This window comes from Microtus oregoni, unplaced genomic scaffold, assembly GCF_018167655.1.
Source record: "Microtus oregoni isolate MIOR12 unplaced genomic scaffold, Mior012 000008F_ref0000371, whole genome shotgun sequence".
Classification (NCBI taxonomy): domain Eukaryota; kingdom Metazoa; phylum Chordata; class Mammalia; order Rodentia; family Cricetidae; genus Microtus; species Microtus oregoni.
The window spans coordinates 46,328,344-46,339,822 of NW_024543067.1; positions in this window are offsets into that span (position 1 = coordinate 46,328,344).

Here is an 11,479-nt window from a genome sequence, read left to right on the forward strand (position 1 = left end):
CATAGTTAGCAGATTGCCTGATGCATTAATAATTCTTCTACACTGATATTAAAATGAAAATGTAATTCCTAGCCCAGAAATTTCAGTCCAAAGTCCAAGTCCTAGAGAGACTTTGAGTATGTGTGTGTGGTGTGTGTGTTTTGTGTGTATGTGTGTGTGTGTGAGTGTGTGTGTAGGCCAGAAGACAACCATGTTTTTTGTTTCCTGCCATCCATGTTGGTTTTTGAGATAGCTCAACCATTTGTCTGGAACCTGTCAAGTGGGTTAAGGTAGCTGGTCTGTGACTCTGCGTCCCCTGCACTGGATGACAAGTGAGTGACATCATGCCCAACTGTTTGTTTATATGCTTGTTTTTCACATGAGTTCTATGAGTTCAACTGAAGTCCCTTTGTTTGCAAGGAAATCACTTTACCAACTGAGCTATCTCCCCATAACCAAAAGGAACTAATAAATTATAGACATGGCTATCTGGTCATACTTTTTAGAAATTAACAGCAATAACTCAAAAGAATAATGGAAAGTTGCAAGGTTTAAGGTCAGAAGAGCAGGGATTGGTTATGTCCCTCTGGGACTCTGTCTTGTGTCCCTCAGGGGCTCAGGGCTTTATGCTGTCTCCTATCAGAGAATTCTTCAAGGACAATCTGACCTTTGCCAAAGTGTCTCCAAGTTGTGCTAGATTCACTCTTCAAAATGAATATCCTAGCACATGCATTGGCTCCTTGTCTTTAAAATCAGCTTGCCAGGAAGCACTAACCACTGTGCAGCTCAGGGAACACTAAGTAAGAACTGCACAGCCAGGCGTCCCATCCTCAGGATACTCTATGCCACTTTGTCTCTGGGTGCCGTGGATTTTTGATGTTCAGCACACTGAGCTGTAGTTCCTTGTGGTCCTCATGAGGGATGCTACAATCGAAGTGTGTAAGTGAGCACAGCAAATCAGTTCCTTCCCTGATCATTTTATCATTTTCTAGGAGTTTGGGGGGAAAGGTATTTTTTTTTTCAGAGGTATCTTTCCTGGCATGTGAGGGATACCTTTCTAACACTTGCGGAGGCTCTGCAAAAAAATGAAGCCAACAAAAGCAAAGTAGAATCAAAGGGTAAGAATGCTGTCAACAGTAAGACAAGGGATGCTTGAAGCCAGATGTCCCCTCCCTGCTTCTATTTGTTCAGGTTATGTGGAGTCTGGCTCCTGTTCCTTGTAGCTCAAAGGCTAATGTAGAAGGCAGTGCATATGAATTTCCTGCTTCTCCACCCTTCCATCATGGCTGTTTATGCTGTCCTAAGTGTCCATGTGTTACACAGAGTCTGTAGAAGAAAGAAGGCCTTAGGCAGAGATGTAGGCATCTGAGATCTTTTCTTTAAAATCAAATTACAAGCCAAGTAGCGAGTGTTGTTATCAACTTGGAATTAGAATAAGATCAGAGGTGTAACAACAGTAGATAGAATCCCTCCTTCTCTAAAGGCTGTAGTTGAGTGGGTTGGGTAAACCACCATCACCTTCATGTATTAATTGTTATTTTAGTGAATGCTGGGGTTGGAAATCTGGGCCCAGTCACTTCTTAATGTGCATCTCCTTTGTGGACAGTCTGCATGTGTCCCTTACTGTCTTTGGTAGCTTGGTAGCTGAATACTATGATTTCAATGTACTAGGGTACTGTGGGTCAATGCTCTTGTACCCTGCAAATATTTGTCACTTGTATTGGTTTAATAAAATGCTGGTTGGCCAGTAGCCAGGAAGGAAGTCTAGGTGGGATGACCAGAAGAGGAGAATTCTGGGAAGAGGAAAGGATCACTCTGCAGTTGTTTCCTAGACACAGAAGAAGCAAGATGAGAATGCCTCACTGATAAAAGGTACCAAGCCATGTGGCTAACACAGACAAGAATTTTGATTAATTTAAGATGCAAGAGTGAGTTAATAAAAAGCCTGACGTAATAGGCCAACCAGTTTATAATTAATGTAGGCTTCTGTGTGTTTCTTTGGGACTAAATGGCTGCGGGACTGGGAAGGACAGAAACCTCTGCCAACACTAAGGTCCATGATTGCATATGGACATAAAAACACCATCAGGACTTCTCAACACCTAACAACTGCATCTTGTTCTCACACCTGGGTCTACTTTAAATAAAACTTCAAAAAAAAAAAAAAACAAAAAACAAGCAGAGGAGGAAGATAAGGGTAGCCCAGTAGGTCAAAACTTTGTTCTATCTGCATAAAAGAATGTGGTCTTTTATTCTGAGTGAGGATTAACAATGACTAAGGACTGGAAGTGAGCCCTTGACTGAGTGGGAATCAGTGTGACTCAGCCTTGTGAGTCTGGGTCTTGGCGTTCAAGGGTTCTGAGAGTGTAAGTAGACAGGGCCTGGAGTAGCAGATCCTGACTGTTAGGATATTGGAGCTGATTTAAAAGCATAATTACCATTCATTCTGAGTAAGGGGAAGAAAGAAACAACAACTGGTATTTTTGAAGGTTCAACATGCAGCACCAGTCTGGGAGCACACCTGTAATTTCAGCTACTCAGAAAGCTGAGGCAGGGGGTTCATAGATTCAAGTTGAGTGACTCCATCTCAAAATACAAAATTTCAAATAAACCTGGGGCTATTGCTCAGTGGTAGAATACGTGTATCCCTACACACACACACACACACACACACACACACACACACTTGCATGCATAGAGATCAGGCCACTCTCCAGAGAAGTCTTTCCTGGCCCTCTAGTTTTGAGCTGTTATCCACACTGCACTTCCCAGAGTCAGACTGGCTACTTTATGCAATGGAGGTTCAGTCCTATTGGCAGCTCAGCTCATAGCAGGTCACACACATGGATGACTTCACGAATGTGGGCACAACCATCTTTTCTTCGGGGGCAACAGGATCAGAGCACAGGACAGTCAAGGCCTGTCAAGATTAGACACAAAGCAGGGTAGAATGGTCCTTGTGGTGTTTTAGGAAGACCAACTTCGTACACTAGAGCTGAAGACTCAGTGACCGACATTAAAGAACCACCGTGGGATTTGCGTCATTTCTCTCCATTTGCCAATCTATTTTGAGATTTCTGAGGAGGAAGACTTTTGATCAGGCTAGAATTTTATTAATGTCTCAATTGTTTGGCCTCATATGGTCCCCATGCTGTCTAGAACCCATTGAGCTCTACCACATGAATCCAGGGGTAGGCTCTGAGGCTAGCAGGGCTTGAGAACCCTTCCGTCCGCATCTCATGTTGTCATTCTGCAGAGAGTTGTGGTGTCCAGAGAAGGCTGACCACCTGCTGAGGCTCACACAGCAGAATTGGGAACTGGGAATGGAGTCAATACATCTCACCCCTTGTTCAATGTTCTTTCTTATATTTCAGAATGGCTAGTTGCCTTGGTTCAAAGTAGGTCTGTTTTCAAGAAACCCATTCTGATTTATTTATCCAAATTTGTGTTATTCCTACTAAAAGTTTTACATTATTTTAAAAAAATATAATCACACCTGGAAATTCTGGACATATTCCATATTATAGACATATATGTCTATAATGGATGACTTAGGTTATGTGGTTTCTGCTCCTTTAGATAGGCTTGGTCACAAGAAGAAATAGTAAGACTGTACGGACCCCGAGACTCCAGAGTGGGAGTAAATGCATGGAGTGGGAGAAAGGAGTGGAGAAGGCAAAAGGCAAGAATGGAAACCTGACAGGGATTACCAACAGCATGAATATCAGCCTCCTTTTAGATTCTGATGACTGGCTTTCCAGGATGGACAGGTGGTTAGCTAGATGGTGGGCATGGAATGATACTCTTATAATACATGGACTTATTCAAGTGTTGCCCTATGAAGGGCATAGGGATGAGGTCCCTGAAGGAGGGTATCAGTGGAGTCCGTGTGGGAACTGCCTCTAAGGCAGCAATAGCTATTCATCACAGACATCTGACGGATTCTCACCCCCAGTAGGATATAGAAGAGACGTATAAGGGTTTAAAATCAAATCATTCTGTCATACTGAAGAATAACGATAATTCCTACTAAGGGAATGTATATATTTTTAATTTCAGAGTGAATTAAGTGCCTATAAAAGGTGTTGAGTTGGCAGCCTAGAAAGCTGGTGCTTTTGATTTATGCCCAGTGAGGAAAGAGAAAGGCAGTTGCCTGGCACATTTCTGAGAGCTTGGAACCACCCACCCATGTCCTCTACACTTTATCTCACAAAGAATTGCCGTCCATCTTTCCTCTTCCAGGTCCTCCCACCACTCTGCAATGGCTTCAGGTGAAGAAGGTAGCTGGACCAAATAGGACGTTCAACGAGAGACTATTGAGGTCCATGGACAACGCGACATCCCGTGACCATCATTTACAGACCAAGCTGCCCCAGAAGTACGTGTTTCATTTGGGAAGCACATTTGCATGTTTTATTTCATAATCTTCTCAAAATTATTTGTTTGGCAACACTTGCTCTTGTCACTTTTGTTTTAGCAAGGGAGACTTAGGCACAGAAGATGACAGAATGCTGGATCTGGAGTTATCTTTAAAAACTGGCAGGGCTAAAAATAGCGCTCAGATTTCCTTACTTTCAGTGAAGATTGCAGTCTCCAGCCTAAAAAGATGAGGCAGCAGTGGGTGTGGACTCAGAACCCAGTTGACCTAACGTGTTGTCTTTGTCCCATTGCACAGATTGGTCCACATTACCTACCATAGGGTGAGAATAAAATTACACTCAGATAAAAGAATGGCAATGATAAAAAACATTAATAAAAATAACATCTTATGGAAGGAAAATCTCTATCAAGATAGGTTAGAAGCCCAGAGGCAACATAGCTAGTGTAGCCATGGAGGTGAAGCAGAGCCAGTCTCATTTGCTTTAGGTTCCCACTTAAAGACACGTTTTATTTACAGGATGCTTAAGCTGTCTGAGCCTCATATGCCCTATTAGCAGACTAGAGGAGGAGAAACAGCCTGGCAGAATTACACACAGCACCTGGATAAAGCTGCTGGCTCCCAGCAGGCTCTGCGTATACGTTGGGTCACCTACTAGGGGAACATTGTTTTTTCCCGTTATGTTGAGAAATAGGATAATTTGCGGAAGAAGTCTTTTTGAAAGAAAAATAAAAGACTGATATTTTTGTTACACTTTTATTTTTTTACTGGCTCTAATTTGGATGTCTTTTCTTGTTATCTCTCCAGCTTTGTGTTAAGGTCTGGCTGTTGGTTTCAAAGCTGATGAAACAGCCTTCACTTTAGCTTTATTAAAGCTAGTCCACAAAAGCTTCCGGAGGTGGTATATATTAAAAAGATATCAAAATACGTTAAAATTGACCACTGAGCAATTGATTGCAAATGTTGTGCTGTCTTCCCAGTCATTCTTTTCAGAAAGGAAGTCTGTTGGAAGAGGAGGCCCTTCCTGATCCTGCTAGCAGACCCATGTACACACGGCCAGACAGAGTTCATGCCTTCCACAGCAACCCAAAAATTCTGTCATGCAGTTCCAAAGGCTGCCGTGGGGGAAAGTGTATTCTTTAAGGCATGTGTTTGTGCTTGCTCTGCTTAGAAATGAAATGTTCATAAAAATGTCACTGCACAAGTAAAGCACTTACATGGGACAAGGAGATGTGACTCCCAAAGATAACATTTGCACACACACACACACCTCCCTATTTTCTTCCAAATGTGTATTCCACATTTACAACAGCAATTTAGCCCAGAATTATTAGTAGAATATAATACAAATTTTGTATGAAAATACAAACAGTACTTTCCTGTGTATTTTATTATTGCAGTATGCCTAACTTACATGCTACACACGGGGCAAAGAACCAGCAACAAAGAGATGGAGCCCTAGTATAACCAAGAAGGGAACTCCTGAGGTGAGACCTTTAGCCTTCACACTGCCATCACGGATTCTAGATGATGCCTTTACTTTCTAAGAGTACTGATCACCTACAAAATAACTGATACTTTTGTTTCCTCTAACTAGAGTACAGAACTGTATTGTATCTTCATGTTAAGTAAGAGAGACCTAAGGACATGTTTACAAGCCAAAGCTTTCCAAACCTTTATTGCGCTACTGCTGAGTTCACCGGTTCAGGTTTTGGAGTATGTCTGTGTTAGTGTGAACTCAGCACTACAGCATCCCACAACTCTGCATCGCCATTCTTAGATTAGAGGTATAGCACTTACCCAGCTTGTACATTGATTGAGACAGATACTTTGAATACTATTGAAGCAACTCTTTGTAACTCTTCCTTCTAAAGTTACTTATGGCTCAAGTGGGACACTTACTAGCAGCTATAAATATATGGTTACAAACAGAAGCAAGGAACATGAGATCCCAAGTGGTTAGGGCAAACTTTTCTTTTTTTATTTTTCTTCTTTCTTCCCTTTTTCCCTCATTCCTGCTTTCTTTTTTTCCACTTTGTTGTGACTTCTCACGCCACTTTCTATCTCAGAGGCAGAGAAACTGGTTAGGGGGCCCAAAAGAGAGTTTTTGCAAAAAAATATGAGCACTCCAAACTCAAGCAATGTGGCAGGGAGGAAGTGGATTCCGAGGAACCCCAGATCAAGGTGCTGTACTGCAGCATCGTTTTCAACAGACAGTGAGAAGCACAGCACAGTTCTACTGCAAACAATTCTTCTGGAAACTGTCAAGCAGATGGGGAGGCATCTCCCAGATATGAAGCTTTACATGGTAAAATGGTAATGGAGCAGAAAGTCATCAGTGCTAGGCAGAGTTTAGCTTAAATACTATTGATGCCATGGATTTATAAAAACAAATAAAATTTGATATCTCAACTCAAGTATCATATGTCTGCCATGCAGAGACCAGGCATCCTGATGGAAGTACGACAGCGGGAGGTGAATCAGGAAGTGAAAATCAAAGTAGGATGTTGCGTCCTTACCAAAAGGAAATGTTATAGAGAAAAAAGCAAGCAGTTAAGAGTAAAACAGCAGTGAAGTACCTCTAAGGATAAACAACACAGCCAGGGAAACCATACGTAAAGGTTGTATTAACAAAAGCATTGTGAAAATTATAAACTAGGTACAGTAGATGGATATGGAGATTGACAGTTGTATTATTCCATCCATAGATGAATATGAAATGACAGAACCTTGAAACAGGCAAATTAAGAATAAAAGTGCATCCCTTCAAAACAATGAACTTGTCACACTTAGCTGTCTACAGTTCAAAAGATCTCAATATTCCTTCAGAATAAGTGCAATAAGGATCAATTCTCAGTTAATGTAACATTAATTCTCTTGTACATTAACCTGAAAATTAGGGGTGGTAGCTTATTTGTAGAGTGCTTGCCTCCTATGCACAAAGGTTAGTTTTCAGCCTCTCGTGAACAGGAAATGATGATACACACCTGTAATCCCAACACTGGCAAGACGATCTGAAGTTCAAGGTAATCATCAGCTACATACAACATGAGTGCAGGCCAGCCTGACCTGGAGATCCTATGTAAGAGAGAGATAGAGGGAGACAGGAAGAGAGGGAGGGAGGGACGGAGGGAGGGAGGGAGGGAGGGAGGGAGGGAGGGACGGATGGAGGAAGGAAGGGAGGGAAAAAAGGAGAAGGGAGGGAAGAAGAAAAAGAAAGAAGGAAGGAAGGAAGGAAAGAAAGAAAAAAAGAAGAAATTAACAAGAAGAGAAATTGTTTCCTGGATAAATGAAAAAAGGAAAAAGTCCAAGTTTGTTTTATTTATTTATTCGTTTATTTATTTATTTATTTTATTATTATTATTTATTTTTTGCTTTTTCAAGACAGGGTTTCTCTGTGGTTTTGGAGCCTGTCCTGGAACTAGCTCTTGTAGACCAGGCTGGTCTCGAACGTCCAATTTTAAAAGAAAAGAATTCAAATGAAATTCTAGATATATGTAAAAAAATGAGAATACTATGCATTAAATCTTGTGGGATGTAGCCGAAGTAAATTACAGTCTCAATTGCTATTATTAAACAACAGGAAGTATTAGAAATAAATTCCGTAGGCATTACTGTTACAACATTCGACAAATAGGAACAACAAAATATATTTCTTTAAGCAAAAGAACCAGCAGTTGTTTGTCTCTGAGAAGAAGTCCACTAAGCAGACATTGGCATTAATTCATTGGTTGAGCAAAATCTGGACCAACAGTTTTCGTCCTTCTATCTTTACCTACCTCAAGACACCGGTAGGTTTTGCATTCATATTTCCTGAAAAAAAGAAGAAAAAGAGGGAAGGATGCAGCAGCCTTTATCTGTCCCATTTCATCTGCAAAGCTGTTTTCCCAGAGAAAGCTCAGTCCTTCTCATTAACCAAACGCACAGCGAAAGACCAACATTGATTATAAGGGAAACCTGAAAGGATTAGCAATGAGTGGCCTCAGGGAAAAAGACCTAAAAGGAGTAACACTAAAAACAATCAACTTGACCAATAATAGTAAAATCTATGTGTTGGAGAAGACTAATGAAATAAATAAAACTCAAACAAATATGATAAAAGAACCATCTTACAACATTTGATATCAGAAAACATGCATTCAATATAAATATTGACAAAATGCCAGGTATAAGTTTAAACAAATACTCCCCAGAATCTAGATTAAACAGAAGATTTTAAAAAGAACTATGGAATGCCAATATTGACTCTATAGACAGGAGCTGAAGAGAATAACTGCTAGACATGCTTTGCCATGCACGTCTCCCTGTGTTAAAAAGATACAGTGGTTCCCACCATATATAAAATTGCATGTGACCAAACTATTTTTAAAATCTCTTAGGAGCCTAGAATAGTCATTTTTTAAGAAGTCCATTTTTCAAAACTTCCAGGTTGGAATTGCTTTGAGTTTATTTTTAGTGGGCTGAAAAGGAAAGAGTGTGCCTGAACTTAAGGATCATGTTATCTGAGACCATATTGTCCATGGGGTATAGAATTTTTCATCTTCCTAAAATGTATACAGGAATGGAAAGCCTTTGAAAGCCAATACATGTGTGTGTAGACACAAAAGCATGAACCATGCCCTGGTCAGGAGTACTCTGCAGTAGAGTTTGAAATGTGCCCATAAGAATTTAGTCTATAAGAAAAATGAAATTTTATGTCAGTGGGGAGGCTAATTGATTATTAAATAAGTTGCATCATAAAAATGCTAACTCTATTCAAATGTGGAGGAGGGACTGTGACAAAAGAGCTAAGGGGGGAGCAGGAAGGGAGAGAGAATGAAGGAGGGAAGTGGGGGTCTTCTTTTCTTGGTGATTATTATTATTATTATTATTATTATTATTATTATTATTATTATTATTATTGATAGGAGGAGGTTGGGACAATTTCTCTGTAGCTTTGGAGCCTGACCTGGAACTCATTTTACAGACCAGGTGGCCTAGAATTCACAGAGATCTGCCTGTTTCTGCCTCCTGAGTTTGCTGGGATTAAAGGGGTATGCCACCCCCACCCAGTTCTTTTCCTGATATTAATCAAAAATTTAATTCAAAATGGGGTTGAAGAATATTTAGTAAAGATTTAAGGAGATGGCAATATCAGAGACTATATATTTAATTTATATATTAGGAGGCTTTCCTGAGTAAGATACAAAACCTAGAATTTATAAAGGAAAAGATTGACAGGTTTTGCTGTACAAAAATTATAAATGTCTGCCTGACAAAAGACTCCATAAACAAAGTTAAAAGACAAGTGAAAGAAACAGCCACTGGTGCCGTGAATAATATTTTGATGTAGTGACTGATTTCCCCCTCACTCTCTTTTATAGCCACCCCTGTCCCCACCATCCCTCTGGCGGCGGCAAGGGTATTCTGTGTTCACTGCCTCAGAGGACAGATGACACAGCATAACGCGGAGAACAAAGGAGTCAGGTCTCGGGTTTTGAATTTCAAAATCCTAGGATGTAGCACAGAAAAAAAACCATTGGGAAATTGTGTTGTAGCAGTCTCAATCTTAAGATTTGATTGTCTCGATTCTCAGTCTGGATTCTATTGACTTGGGAAAGAGCAGGGGAAAGGGAAGTAAAGGGGAGAAACTAGGGGAGTGGGGGCTGCACAGGAATAGCTTTTGTACTCAGGGTTGAGCTTGACTTTACATGGGAGAGATATAGAAAGAGAGAGAGGGATACAAGTATGTGTGTGTGTGTGTGGTGTATATGGTGTGAGTGTATGTGTAATGTGTGGTGTGCATGCGATATGTGTTTGTGGTGTGTATGTGATGTGTGTGTGATATATGAGCATGTGGTGTGTGTATAAGATGTGTGGTGTGTGTGGTGTGTGTGTATGATGTTTGGTAGGTGTGGTGTATGTGTGTGTCCATGTGCGTGCATGCATGTACATGCATGTGTGTGTGTGTGAGGTGTGGTATGTATAGTGTGCGTGTGGTGGGCGTGTAAGATGTGTGGTGTGTATGGTGTGTGTGTTATGTATGGTGTATGTGTGTATCCATGTGCGTACGTGCATGCTTGTGTGTGTGTGTGTGTGGTGTGGTATATATAGTGTGGTGTGTGTGTAAGATGTGTGGTGTGTATGGTGTGTGTATATGATGTGTGGTATGTATGGTGTACATGTGTGTTCATGTGTGTGCGTGCATGCATGTATACATGAAGGGGAGGTATTATGCGCTAGTAACAGAAAACTGGGAAACAAAGAACCTGGCATTTCCCTTTCTTCGGCAGAGCCAGGAAGGAACAAGACCCCAAATTCTCCTCCTCTAATGGTAGCAGTGTGTGGGAGAGCAGACAAATGACAACCCCTTGTGGTTGCCGCCACCCAGCTTAGTGTCGTTGCACAGATCCTCGTACAGGTATCCCAGAACACCCAAGTTCAACAAGACAAGAAGCATACTTTTCTTGGATGGAGCAAGAAATGACTTGTCCTTAACGTGAGGATGACAGCAGCACCTCTGGAAGTGCCAGCGTGGACAGAGATGACTCAGAAACTGGCTGCACCCTGCGCAGTTCTGGACCTTGGCCCTAACCCACGGAAGGGGGTGATGACTGTTGGGGCTGAGATTCGCTTCTGGCACCTAGAGGGAAAATCTGAGAATGCTGAGGAACTTTTCGTGTCTGCCGTTAGAACTCATGACACATGACATCTATGACCAGAAACGCTGATCCTCTGAGAACCCAACTCTGAGATGAGATGCTTATTGCACCATTCGCATCCGGGCCAAGGGAAAAAAGAGGTGAGGATGGCCAGACGTGTGGGAAGGCTATACAGTAGACCAACAGTATCCACACTGGTTCCACAGTGAGTTCCAGGGTTCAGCAGCACTCAGAGTTGTTCTGAATGAGACTGAAATGGCCAAAACTTCTTTTTAGTTGAAGAATATAACCAGCTATGAGATGGACATGACCTTGGGCCTAGGAATTCTTGACAAAGAAGAGCATTCCTGACAAAGATTGGGCCATGTACCTTCAGGCCAGTCTATAACTTAATATAAAAATGGGCAACAACGGCATATAGCATAGAAAGGAAAACCAAGCCAACAAATATATACGCATATCAGAAGATGCTCGAGCTTAC